A 14,776-nucleotide genomic window follows, 5' to 3' on the forward strand; every position below is an offset into this window, starting at 1 on the left:
CTCAGTTGCTCAGTCATGTCCCGTTCTTTGCAAACCCAGGGACTGCAGCACGTTAGGCCTCTTGGTCCTTCACTGTCTCCTGGAGTCTGCTCGAACTCATGTCCATTGAGATGATGATGCCATCCAATCATCTCATCCTGTTTCCCCCTTCTCCTACCCTCAATCTTTCCCAGCAACAGTGTCTTTTCCAATGAATTGGCTCTTTTTTTTCCCCTCTTTCTCTTTTTCAGCCATGCTGTGTTGAATGTGAAATATTAGTTCCCTGACTAAGGATTGAACTTGCCTCCCTCTGCATTGAAAGCATGGAGTCTTAACCACTGACTTGCCAGGGAAGTCCTATAACAAATCTCACATTTGACAGATTTTTCTGATGATTTGGTATGTCTCTTTCCATCTCAGAACTTTAGTTTCAATCATTTATGAGGATAGAAGATTGGGTTATAGTATCTTCAAAATTCTTAAAGGTAGAGCGTTCCATATTTATACCAATATTTAAAAATTACCTTTTGTTGTTATGCCTAGGTTAACACAGAAAATTCTGATATAAGGCATCTTGGGCATCATGAGAGTTCTAAGTTCAGATACTAACTAGCTTTTCTTTTTTCATTGATATAGGCCGTTCGCCTACTGCACAAATAACCCCCATGGAGAACAGTACGGTGGTGACTGAGTTCATTCTTGCCGGGATAACTGATGACCCACAACTGCAGATCCCACTCTTTCTAGTGTTCACGCTCATCTACCTCCTCACTCTGGTTGGGAACCTGGGGGTGGTCACGCTGATCCTGCTGGACTCTCGTCTCCACACCCCCATGTACCTCTTCCTCAGCCACCTCGCTCTGATGGACTTCGGTTACTCCACAGCGGTCACTCCCAAAGTGATGGCAGGACTCCTCATCGGAGACAAGGTCATTTCCTACAGTGCTTGTGCTGCTCAGTTGTATTTTTTTGCTGTCTTTCTGATTGTAGAAACTTTTCTCTTGGCCTCAATGTCCTATGACCGTCATGCAGCGGTGTGTAAACCACTCCATTACACCAACATCATGACACCAAGAGTGTGTGCCTGGATGGTCGTAGGATGCTATGTCTTTGGTTTTCTGGAGGCCTCTGTTCACACTTGGAATGCATTCTGTCTCTCTTTCTGCAGATCCAATGTGATTGATCACTTTTTGTGTGATGCTACTCCAGTCCTGGCTCTCTCATGTTCAGACAACAAGAGAAGTGAGATGGTGTTTTTTATTTTGGCAGGCTTCAATATCATCTTTACTATCATGGTCATCCTGATCTCTTACCTGTTTATCTTCGTCACCATTCTGAGGGTGCGCTCATCTGAAGGACACCAGAAGGCCTTTGCCACCTGTGCTTCCCACCTCACTTCCATCTCCATCTTCTATGGGACAGGCGCCTTCATGTACCTACAGCCCGGCTCCCGCCATTCCGTGGACACAGACAAAATGGCGTCCGTGTTCTACGCCGTGGTCATCCCCATGCTGAATCCGCTGGTCTATAGCCTGAGGAACAGAGAGGTCAAGAGTGCCTTAAAAAAGGCTGTGGGGAAAGCAAAGTCTTCTCTAAGATACATGTTTTAATTATATAGAAACAAATAAGATGGTTTGATATAGTTCAATCAAGCTAGGGAAAGTATTGACTTGCTAGGTTAACAATTATGTAAAATTTTGACATACCTTCTCAAGTTCTTCTTAAATCTGTAAAGCAAATGTGTGGACAAAGTGAGATCTCATGAAAAATAACTTTGGAAGAGTCAACCATGAACCTATAATTTATATTTTTAAGATTTCTTTTGAATTACATTTTATTGTGTATTTGTTTCCATGATCATCCACACTCATATGCACATTTATGCTCACATGCCTATTTAAGTACATGCCTACATGCATTTTATTCATGCAAATCACATGCAACTCATATAATTCATGGATATACAGAAAATTGAGTTCAAGAGACAAACTAGACTTGTCTAGTTTTATAGTATAATTTGAAAAATGTTTTTGGTGTCTGATAATACATTCTTAAATGTAAACCTATATATTTTTAAATAGAAATGATCATTTGCTCTGTGATATTAATTTTATTTTTAAAAACATTTTATTTGAAAATAAAATCATTTCATTTTAATATTTGTGCCAAACATCCTCATTCTGAGTGCTTTTGTTTGTTCTTTTTTTCAATGATCATAAGCATCATTACATGAGCGCCGTTTTAAAACAACTTGATTTCTTTATGGCTGTTGGGTCTTTGTTGCTTCACGCTGGCTCTCTGTAGCTGTGGGGAGCGCGGACCACTCTTCACTGCTGGCACAGGCTTCTCACTGTGGTGGCCTCTTGTTCTGAAGCACAGGCTCTAGGAGTGTAGGCTTCAGTAGCTGCGGCTCGAGGACTCCAGGATACGGGTCAGCAGTTGTGACTCATAGGCTTTGTTGCTCCCAAGCACGTGGGGTCTTCCCAGACCAGGGATGGAGCCTGGGACCCTGCACTGGCAAGTGGACATTTAGCCACTGGACCAGCGGGGATGTCGCCAGAAGAGCATCTCTATTCAGCGCTATATCCATCTTTACTGACGCATTACCCAGAGTAACATCTTCATGTGATAACTAATGAAAAAAGAATAGCAGCATATAAGACAAGGGAAACTAAAGAAAATAGATTTTAATGCACTGAAATAAAAAAAAAACCACAACAGCATTTAGTTTTACAGTAAGACTTGACTCTTTGTCTTCAGATGCTTAGCCCAGGACACATTTTATGCTCCTTCCTTCCTGTGTAGAGTCAGGTCTTCAACTGATTGATCCATTCAGGCTCAAATTACAGGTTCAGCTGACCGATACTTACCACACTCCAAGAATAATGTACGGTGACTTTTAACTTTGGGTGTATCAGAACACTAAGACTCATTCAGAGATCTGATAGATATCTTTTACAAAGAAAATAGTATCAAATTAATTGAATCTAAAAAGCATTTCTTTGGAGTATCAGTTCACTATATACTGGTTTTTCTGTGAATATTTCTTTCTAGGTTAAATGATTTGGAACACATGTGTAATAGAAAGCATATAAAATGTATATTTATTTCAAACCATGGACTTATATATGGGAAGCCTTTAGTACATCACTTTTTCATGTGATGTCTGAAATCACATCGAGGGCTCCTGTGGTTTGACTTGAAGGGTCAGCACGTCCCATTATGGAGTGACAAAGATAATTAAATGTATTTACTTCAGACCCAAGGAAAAAATGTAGGAACAGATTATCTCTCCTGATAGGGAAGGGATATCTCCTTTTTGGAGAAAAGGATCTGACTTCTTCATCTTCTATGAGTTTTCCTTGTAAAATGCGAAAACCTCCTTGGAGATGTTAAGTGTGAAGAATCATTTTTGCTACATAATTTGCAGATCCCAGTGGAAAAACCAAAATGTCGAGCACTTTGTTAAAGATGTATGATAATTTTAAGTTGGCCAGAGCAGAGTGTTAAACTCATAGCAGAACCTTCTAAGCATAAGGTCTGAGTGACGCACAGGATTTATGCTCATGAAGCCAGCCCCGAAGAGTCCTCCTCATCTTAGATAAAATCTTTAAAAAATTCTCAAACCATTAATGTTTAAAATTAAGTTATTCTCCACATTTTACACCATCATGAAAAGGCAAATTAAAGCAACAATGGAAGACTACTGCACATCTTTTAGAATGGCCATGTGCAGAACGCAGAATCACCAAAGTGCCACGAAGGTTGTGGAGCAACGGGAGCGCTCATCATTGCCGACAGGAAGGCGGACTGCTGCAGACTCTTTGGTAGGCAGTTTTCCAGTTTCTTACAAAATGAAACACACTCTTACTATATAATCTAGCACTTGTTCTACTTGGTATTTACCCAGAGGAAGTGAAAACTTATGCCCAGGCAAAAGCTAGCTCAAGGATATTTATAGCATCTTCATTCATTACTGCCAAAATTTGGATGCATATAATATGTCCTTCAATAAATGAATGGACTAATAAGCTGTGTAATCCAAACAATATAATGCTATTCAATAGTAAAAAGAAATGAGCTATCAAGTCGTGAAAAGACACGGAGGAAACAAATTCATACCTCTAAATGAATGACACCAGTCTGAAAAGACTATCAACTATGTGATTTTGTTATATGACATCCTGGAAAAGATAAAGTGTTGGAGACTGTAAAACAGACAAGTGTTTGTTAGGAGTCAGGGCTTTGGAAAGGAAGAGTAGATGGAGCACAAAGAATTTTTTTTTTCCCCACAAAGGGTTTTGAGTGCAGTAAAAGTATTCAATGTAATATGATAATGATGGATAATATCATTATCTAGTCAAAGCTATGGTTTTTCCAGTAGTCATATGTGGATGTGAGAGTTGGACCATAAAGAAATTAAACACTGAAGAACTGATGCTTTGGAACGGTGGTGTTGGAGAAGACTCTTGAGAGTCCCTTGGACTGCAAGGAGATCCAACTAGTCCATCCTAAAGGAAATCAGTCCTGAATATTCATTGGAAGGACTGATGTTGAAGCTGAAACTCCAATAATTTGGCCACCTGATGTGAAGAACTGACTTATTTGAAAAGACCTCAGAGCTGGGGAAGATTGAAGGCAGGAGAAGGCAATGACAGAGGGTGAGATGGTTGGATGACGTCACCGACTTGACAGACATGAGTTAGAGCAAGTTCTGGGAGTTGGTGATGGATAGGGAGGCCTGGCATGCTGCAGTCCATATGGTTGCAAAGAGTTGGACACGACTGAGTGACTGAACTGAACTGAATATCATTATATATTTGTTCAAATCCATAGAATATGCAACACTAAGAGTGAACCCTACTGTAAACTATTAACTTCATATAGTTATGATGTGCCAATGTATGTTTACCCTTGGAAACATATTTCTCACTTCTTGTTTGTTTTCTCTATTTTTCAGGCTTCTTTGCAATCATATTGATAAAATTCTAATTGACACTAACTTTTTGGATTGTGGCAGAGAACAAATACAGGCTTATTTTGAAAGTTTTCCTCCTACACACAAAGAAATTTCCTTGCAAAATGATAGGAGTGTATGGTGATTATCTACAATGCATTTTTATCACGCCCTCTTCTTCCATCTGCAGAAACCTTTGGAGTCACTTGTGGAAGATGTCAGTATTACTAAGTGTAAGAATAAGAGAGCATGGTCCCTCTTTACCACTTAGAAATGAATTTTTTTAAAACTACTTTACCCACATATGATTGTAAGAAAAGCAAGAAATAAAATTTCATTAGAAGGTGTGCAATATGCATAAAAGGGAAGTAAGATTAGTGTTGGGTGAATAAAGTAAAGTAGGAATGCTTGTGATTTGCTAGATTTTACTTCTAGATGTATTATGGCTTCCAAATTCAAAGGGCACAATAGACACAGAAGGATATTTGCTTCCAAAAGAAAACAAAAAATCCCACAGCACTGATGGAAGTAATGCTGTCTGAAGCCTTTGTGACCGGTTCAGTGTCTCAGCCTGTGTTTTCCTTCCTGCCCTGATGTCCACATCAGCTGCTTCCAAGAGTGTTAATAGCCTCTTTTTCTTTATTTTTGAGAACAGATGGGTTTCTTGGAGAAGAAATAGCAACTCATACACCCATGACTTTGCTTAGGAAGTTTCCTAAGAATTTGGTCCCCACAGGCAAGGTTTTAATTAAAATATTCAGTACATGAGGCATGGAGCTGTGGATAGATCCCAGGAGGACTTGTTTCTGAGCGCTTCATGTCAGAGTAATGCCCTTCAAGACATCTGTCATCAGACTCTTAGATCCAAACCTGGTTTCATTCAATCTCACTATAGTGCCAAGAACCTGGTGTCCAGGGCAACCTTGTTCACTTGATTTTATTACAAGGGGGTGTCAGTGCTCGAGGTCTTTTTCTTCACAGTAACATTGTTGTGATTCTTCAGTAAACGTGACCTTGGATGGCATTCTCTGATAACAAGAGGCATCTTTTATATAGACCGAGTGATATGCTAAGCATTTCACATCTTTTGCTTTATTTCATCCTCAAAGCACTCTGTAAAATATCAAGGGTGGTTATTAGTAATTTTGTTAAAAAGTTTTAGAAAGTGAGGCTAAGTGATGTAAAGGAATTCATTTTATTCCCATCTGGAGCAAGAAATCTAGAATTTTGAGGTTTGACATGTAGCACCAAGGAATCCAATTATGGTCCAAAAAGGCGTAATCAAATGGATGAGATAATTCAGAAGAAACAAACTTACAATGAATGTATGCAATGAATGTCATGGAGGTAAAATCTATAGCATGGTGACTATAGTCAATAGTCAATAGACTATTGTCAATAAGCTTGTATTGCATATTTGAAAGTCGCTCAGAGAGTGGCATGGCAAATAGATGGGGAAACAGTGGAAACAGTCATAGACTTTATTTTTCTGGGCTCCAAAATCGCTGCAGATGGTGACCGCAGCCATGAAATTAAAAGAAGTTTGCTCCTTGGAAGAAAAGTTATCACCAACCTAGAAGCATATTAAAAAGCAGAGGTCCATCTTGTCAAGGCTATGGTTTTTCCAGTAGTCATGTATGACATGTGAGAGTTAGATTATAAAGAAAGCTGAGCACTGAAGAATTGATGCTTTTGAACTGTGGTATTGGAGAAGACTCTTGAGAGTCCCTTGGACTGCAAGGAGATCCAACCAGTCCATGATAAAGGAAATCAGTCCTGAATATTCATTGGAAGGACTGATGTTGAAGCTGAAACTCCAATACTTTGGCCACCTGATGCGACGAACTGACTCATTTGAAGTGACCATGATGCTAGGAAAGACTGAAGGCGGGAGGAGAAGGGGACGACAGAGGATGAGATGGTTGGATGGCATCACTGACTCACTGGACATGAGCTTTAGCAAATTCAGGGAGATGGTGAAGCACTGGGAAGCCTGGTGTGCTGCAGTTCATGGTGTCGCAAAGAGTTGGACATGACTGAGCATCTGAACAATGAAAAATCATTAATCCCAGTGGTTATTGCTTTATGCAGGACAAGATCTGAGTTGTCCTTACTAGTTGTCCTTACTGATTCTATGATCTATACCAGTCTTTCTTCCTGATAATCTCAGTGTTTGGGATGAGCATTTTTGTTTGCTTGGGTTTGTTTAAAGACTTTTTTTTTTTTTTTCTGGAAAGAACGCTAAATTGCCAAAGAAATCTTGGTTACTATTTTATAGTTACTTGGCTTCTTTAGATTTTGCCAACTTCTTTGACAACTTGAAGCCTTACCATGGCTTTTCACTTTTTTAAAGTAGTCTTTCTCATGTTACATCTATCCATCCCTTCCATATTGACAGAAGTGTTAATTCTCCTGAGAAAAGCATTCTGACCAGTCAATTCAAAGTAGAGTTTTACTATTCATTCTCATACGGACATCTTGTTCTATTTGTAATTATATCCTTATTTGTGTGTTTGTTTCCTGTTTGTCTTCTCCAGTAAACTTAAGCACATGAGATTAAGAACCATGCTTGTTTTGTGTTGAGTATGAACAGCCAGGGACAAGACCGACTGAACTCATTTGGGACCAATAAACAGTTGAATGAATAAATAATACTTATCAGTGATACACATATTCAAGCGATTTAAGGGCTGCAATAATTTCTATGATCTATTTGGCTTAATGACATATTTCTATCCTGTTACCCATGTTTAAGTCAATATGGGTTCCTAGAGGTAATGATGTAACTTGATTTTAGCATTATCAAAGTGAATTAGGTCAAATTATATTAACATACTCATGGTCTCATGGGTTCCTGGAGGTAATGATGTAACTTGATTTTAGCATGATCAAAGAGATAATGAAGTTATATTAATATACTCATGGTTTCTATCAATAAGCACAGCTGGATCCCTGTAGATACATTCATCACTTATTCTCCAATAGTGAGGTTAGGACCTGTCATTGCTCTCACGGGGGCTTTCCCCTGGGAGTTCCATGGGTACATAACTCTCTCTCTCTTCAAGTTCTCATATGACTCCATTAGACCTTATATTATAGGTAACAGACCAAGTGCTGGAGTCCCTTGACCATCATCCAACTCACTGGATTGTCAATGGTTGTCTAATACCTATAATGGCCTTTCTCCAAACTGAGATATACTGAGACCCTGCAGTAATGTCCAGGGCAAATACCTGCAGATAATGACTTTGATTATGATTATAGTGATGGCCCCTTTTCAGGGCACTCCAAGAATTCTCTTATCTTCTTATGATGGCAGTAGTCTTTCACAGAAGCTGCTGTTGGGGGCTACCTTTCTAGTATCTCTATTTTATGAGCATATAGAATCTCAAAGCAATTAAGTGACTTATCTGAGGAGAGAGATCAGCAGATGTTACCACATAATTCATGTTAGCTACTTCCTACGGAATTACATATTTTTCCTCAATATCACCTTGATTCAGAGGACTTTTTCCCTTTTGATCAAAGATTAAGAAGAACATCTCAGTAGAATGTCTCCTTTCTTCCATGGACTGAATTTATGATTTGAGACTCACATGTGAATGTATTGCATTTGCCTGTTGCATTTTTCAGGGAGAAGGTAAGCCTCTGATCAGTCTACAGTCTGTATAAATTTGCAGGGTCAGATTTTTCTAGGAAGATACATCAATGCACCTGTCTCCCTTTGATTTATGCTTAAGTCAATATTGAACTTTTTGAAAATGTCATTTTGTGTCTGTCACTTTTAACAAGATAATATGGTACATGAATCATGGACTTTTTAAGGAGAATATGTATTTATCTAAAAAAAAATGAAAGGAACAAGAGGGTCTTAGGTTCCTATGCCATGCAGGACATTGTATCACTGGGACAAGTTGTCAGACTATCTCAATTTGAGTTTTCTCTTTTAGAATATGGAAATATTAGCTATTTCATCTAATCCCAAGGTATTTAAGAGTATGAAATTTGATCTCAATTTGAAAATTCATTGTAATCTGGAGAAAACATGACAACATTAAAAAAGAGAAGAAATAGAGAGGAATGAGGAGGATTCATGCTTATAAAGCAATTATAAAAGTATATTGGAAGAAGAGGTATACATATCACACTAGAAAGAACAGTTCATGGGAATAAGGAAACCTGGACTCCAGTTATCATTCTGAAATTTTACTGGCATTAGGCACCCAGAATAATGATTAACTATTAGGGACAAATGTACGACTTAATGACTGAAGAATAAACAAAATTAGGGACAAAAATAATGCTTTCTGCATGGGAATAAATAATAATAATATCTCACATTGTTGCTGTTTATTCATTCAGTCGTGTCTGACTCTTTGAGACCCAATGAACTGTAGCCTGCCAGGCTTCTCTGTCCATGGATTTTCCAGGGTAGAATACTGGGTGGGTTGCCATTCCCTTCTCCAGGGGATCTTCCTGACCCAGGGATCAAGCTCATCTCTTCTGTAGTGCAGGGTTGTTTTTTTTTTTGTAACCACTGAGACACCTGGAAAGCTCACAGGAAGCTTAAATTAAGACAAAACAAATTATCATGAGTAACAAATGAGTTATGAGTCATTAAAGGTGCTCGATAGGTTATAACAGGAAGATGGCATCTAGAGAGGAGAAGTTGCTCAAGACTTTGCGTAAGTTTTAAAACTCGCATTATTCTTTGAAGAATAAATTTGAATTTTATCAAGGACATAGAGCATCTTGTCAGGAAGACTGCACTTTTTAAGTATCTCCTGGATACTAGTTATTTTAAGTGGTGCAATCCATGAAAAACTTCAAAGAAACAAGGTAAAGAAGCCCATCAATAATTTGAAGACTTTTTATAATTCTTATTCTGACCATTAGATTACTTTAATTGCAACAATGTACCTGAAACTAGCTTTTTCTCCCCCTTGTAGGAAAATGCTGGGTTAAGAATCACTCCTCCACTTGTTGAGAAGAAAGAGGGTTACAAAATAAAATAAAATGAGTTTCAGAATATCTCCCTCCCCTTATTAGGGGCATCTAATAAGAGCATTGATTAAGGTAAGCGAGGACCAAGGGGATGTCTTCTCTGGATAATAAGCCTCCCAGTGCTCTCCCTACCGTTGTAAGGTTGCTGTTGAGCTGTGAAAGATGCCCGGGTTCTTGGTCTCCGTAGGAGGCGAATTCAACCAGTGAGGAGGCTTGAGAGCTCAGAGCTTTTGTGTAATAAGGTTTTTTTTTTAAGTGTAAAAGAGGTAGAGAAAGCCCCTGACCTAGACATCAGAAGCGGGCAGGAAGAGTGCCCCCTGCTAGTCTTTAGCTGGATGTTTTATGTCTGTTAGAAAGCTACTCATCAGATCAGAGAGACACCTCAAGGCTGACGGAGTTTCACCAGGCCCGTCTGAGAGAGGATGGCATGAGGCCTGTCATCCCCCAGCCATAAAACAATTGATGTGAGTGCTGGTTTGTTGAGCTATTGTCAGCCCAAAGTTTGAGAAAAGAAGTTAGTCATAGGTGGAACCATTTTGAAGAAAGGCAAATTCCAAAGCAAATACACAGTTTCATTAACATAGCTTAAGAAAAACATTTCTATAAGAAAAATGCATTGGATAGCTCAAGGTTTGGGAAAAGTGAAGTTCAGGAGGAAACGGGTGTCATCATGGTAACACAGAATTTTAAGAGAAAAAAGATCTGACGCTTGTAGTTTGTTTCCTCCTGCCGCTTAAGGGAGAGATAAAAAATGTCTGATGCTTGCAGCCTATTTCCTCTGGTTGGAGACCCCTGGCCTTTCTGCCTGTTACCCTCTCACCACCAATAACAGGAGCACGGGGGTGGGTGGGGAGCTGCAGGCTTCTGTCAAGACCTCCACCCTCCCTTCCCACCCCACAACCTCAGAGCCTGGTTTTTGCCCTCTATGTTGAGACTTAAGGACTAATCTCATGATTCTGTTTATTGCTGCATCACTCACCACGAAGCTCCGGAATCTCAGGAAAGCCCTCAAACCCTGTTAAATAATCGCCACATCTCTTCATATCTCTCTTATTAAGCCCAGCAGCCCCTCCTGCCCAACTCCTTAAATCACTCTACTCTTCCTTCTGGAATCTACAGTCCGTCATCAACATAACCTGATATACAGTAACTTTGCCTCCTTCTCCTAATATAACCTTAACTTTACATTAACTACTTGTCCAGCTGAAATCTGTGTCCTGAGACAAGGCTTCCCTAGCAACAATCTCAGTGGTGAAAATTTTCTTACCCACTTTCCTCTTAATGCTGTATTGTTCCATGATTTTGAATTTGTAATATATTCATACTTTGATTTTTTTTCTCCAAGCTCTTTCCTTAAGTGATCTTACTTAGATTTTTTAATTCAATATGACGTGAGAGGGTTAAATCAATACCAAATTGCCAAAATAGTTGGAATTAAAATCTGATGCAACTAGTTCAATTGTTTATGCAGCCCTTCTAAGTCAGATGACCAGAAGGAATCTGAAGTTCACAATGCCTAACCTGCAATCGTCTTTCATGTTCTTTGTCAAACATCTGCTGCTTCTATACCATTCCCTATAGGATATACAGAAAATGGAGTCATTATTGTTCTTTCTCTGACGCCTACATTCAATGTATCAGGGAACCCAGCAAGCTCTACTTTTGAAATGCACTCAGAATTGGGCAATTTCTCACTGAGAACCTGCTTCAAGCCATCATTAGCTGCTGCATAGATTAATAAGATGAATACAAAGAATAATGAAATGGGTGAAAGCATAGTAATCCAGATTTCATTCTCACATGGAATCTTTCCTTGTGACACCTACATTTTTTGTCCCTAGATACATTTTGTCACTATCTTCTAATAGTAAGAATATTTACATTGATTGAATCCTGTTAAGTGCCAGGTGATATTGTAATATTCACTTGACACATTAAGAAATTGAGGCTCACACACTCTAGTTAGTACCCAAGATGACTCAGAAAATAATCAAATCTTGGCATAGCTGGACTGTGCACAACTTGAATGAAAGAGGACCATGTTTTGAAAAATTGCAGGAAAATATGGACAGAATATGAGACTGAAAGGATTTGGGGAAAGAAGCAAATGAATGAGTGAGCATATAGGATGTTCAATTTCACAGTTATCTGGAATTCTTCAATTGCAACATATGCTCCTGTAATCAATACATGCACCATTAGCTCTGTCCTAGTTATAATGTGTTAAAGCCTACAATGCCAGTTCGCATTATCACTTCCATTTGTTAATGAGTTCAAGGGAAAACTGATGGCCAACTGATATTGAGTAACACCCAAAGTCAGTTATCTAGTACAAGGTGGAGTTAGAATTTACATCCGAGTGTCCCTAGCCTGGAGTCACACTTTAAACAATTACTCTCTGATGACTGAATTTCTATAGTATCCCCCTGTCTGGGAATTATGCATTCTATGTATCCTGTTATCCACTGAGACTACTGAAACCTAGAAAATGATATATTAAAATTTGTGTTGCTAGAATATAATGTTGTTCTCGATATAATGGTCTTCCTTGTAGCTGAAAGGGTAAAGAATCTGCCTGCTACACAGGAGACCTGGGTTCGATTCTTGGACCAGGAAGATCCTCTGGAGAAGGGAATGGCGATTCACTCCAGGATTCTTGCCTGAAGAATCCCATGGACAGAGGAGCTTGGCAGGCAAGTCCATGGGATAGCAAAGAGCCGAACATGACTGAGCAACTAACAGTAAACTTAATGCCATAGTGGTAATTGCAATGAAATGAATTAAATTATAGTAACCTATTTTACTGCATGAATTTTCTTTGTTTTTGAAAATATGAATTGGGAGGCTAAAAAAAATTCATTTTAACATTTATTTATTTTTATTTTTTGGCCACACTGCGTGGCATGTTGCATCTTAGTTCCCTGACCAGGGATCAAACATGTGCCCTTGCTTTGGGAGCATAGAGTCTTAACCACTGAATCTCCAGGTAAGTCCTCTAACAAATCTCATTCTAAGAAATCTCTACAATCATCTTGTAAATGTCTGTTTACAATTTTGAACTTAAGATTCAATCATTTATGAGGATAGATGATTGGGTTACAGTATCTTCAAAGTTCTTTAAGCTAGAACATTCTGTGTTTCTACCATTATTTAAAAATTAACTTTTGTTGTTATGTCCATGTTAAATTGAACAAATTCTGATATAAGGTATACCTTGGACATAATTATGTTTCTAAGCACAGTTACAACTCAGATCCTCTTTTCTCATTGATACAGTGCATTTTCATAATGCATAGATAACCCCCATGGAGAACAGTACGGTGGTGACTGAGTTCATTCTTGCCGGGATAACTGATGACCCACAACTGCAGATCCCACTCTTTCTAGTGTTCACGCTCATCTGCCTCCTCACTCTGGTTGGGAACCTGGGGGTGATCGCGCTGATCCTGCTGGACTCTCGTCTCCACACCCCCATGTACTTCTTCCTCGGCCACCTCGCTCTGGCGGACGTTGCTTACTCCACAGCAGTCACTCCCAAAGTGATGGCGGGATTCCTCACAGGAGACAAGGTCATTTCCTACAGTGCTTGTGCCACTCAGTTTTTCTTCTTTGCAGTCTTTCTTGCTGTGGACACTTTTCTCTTGGCTTTAATGGCCTATGACCGTCACGCAGCGGTGTGTAAGCCACTCCATTATACCACCATCATGACACCAAGGGTGTGTGCCCGGATGGTCGTAGGATGCTACGTCGTTGGTTTTCTAGTGGCCTCTGTGCATACATGGAACACATTCAGTCTCTCTTTCTGCAGATCCAATGTGATTGATCACTTTTTCTGTGATGTTACTCGCGTCCTGGCTCTCTCGTGCTCAGACAGCAACAGAAGTGAGATGGTGTTTTTCGTTTTGGTGAGCTTCAATATCATCTGTACTGTTACGGTCATCCTGATCTCTTACCTTTTATCTTCGTCACCATTCTGAGGGTGCGCTCATCTGAAGGACGCCAGAAGGCCTTTTCCACCTGTGCTTCCCACCTCACCGCCATCTCCATCTTCTATGGGACAGGCGCCTTCATGTACCTACAGCCCGGCTCCCGCCATTCCATGGACACAGACAAAATGGCATCTGTGTTCTATGCCATGGTCATCCCCATGCTGAATCCACTGATCTATAGTCTGAGGAACAAAGAGGTCAAGAGTGCCTTAAAAAAGGCTGTGGGGAAAGCAAAGTCTTCTCTAAGATTCATATCTTAATTATATAGAAACAACTGTAGTGTGGTTTCATATACCTGAAATCAAGCTAGGGAAAATACTGATTTGGTAGGTCAATAATTATCTAAATTTTTTACGTGCTTTCTCAGGTTCTTTTTGAGTCTAGGAAGCAAACATGTGGACAAAATGAATTCTCAGCCATAGTAACTTTGGGAGAATCAACCATGAACCTATAATTTATATTTCAAAATTTCTTTTAATTTTTACTGCATATTTGTTTCCATATCCACCCACATTCATATGTATATTTATGCTTATATTCTTATTTCAGTACACGCCTACATGCATCTCACCCATGCAAACCACATGCGACTCACACAACTCATGAGTGGACAGAAAAATGAGTTCAAGAGACAAATGAGACTTGTCTGGTTTTATAGTATAGCTTGAAGCAATGGTTTTGGTGTCTGATAATACATTCTTAAATATTAACCTGCATGTTTTTAAATAGAAATAAACGTTCGATATGTGAATTAAAAAAACTGACAACTCTTTATTTGAAGCTATTTCATTTTAATACTTAATATTTGTCCCAAATATCCTTTGCTCTAGGTTTACTATGGAGTGCT

The 14,776-nt window shown here is 39.2% G+C and overlaps 2 pseudogenes; both read left to right on the forward strand.

Annotated features, from left to right (window-relative positions):
- Nucleotides 1–254: 254 nt before the first annotated feature.
- Nucleotides 255–2,035, forward strand: LOC139036971 (olfactory receptor 5B12-like; annotated as a pseudogene).
- An 11,210-nt stretch (nucleotides 2,036–13,245) lies between these two features.
- Nucleotides 13,246–14,189, forward strand: LOC139036972 (olfactory receptor 5B12-like; annotated as a pseudogene).
- Nucleotides 14,190–14,776: the final 587 nt, after the last annotated feature.

This window comes from Odocoileus virginianus, chromosome 10 (assembly GCF_023699985.2).
Source record: "Odocoileus virginianus isolate 20LAN1187 ecotype Illinois chromosome 10, Ovbor_1.2, whole genome shotgun sequence".
In the NCBI taxonomy this organism is placed as follows: Eukaryota; Metazoa; Chordata; class Mammalia; order Artiodactyla; family Cervidae; genus Odocoileus; species Odocoileus virginianus.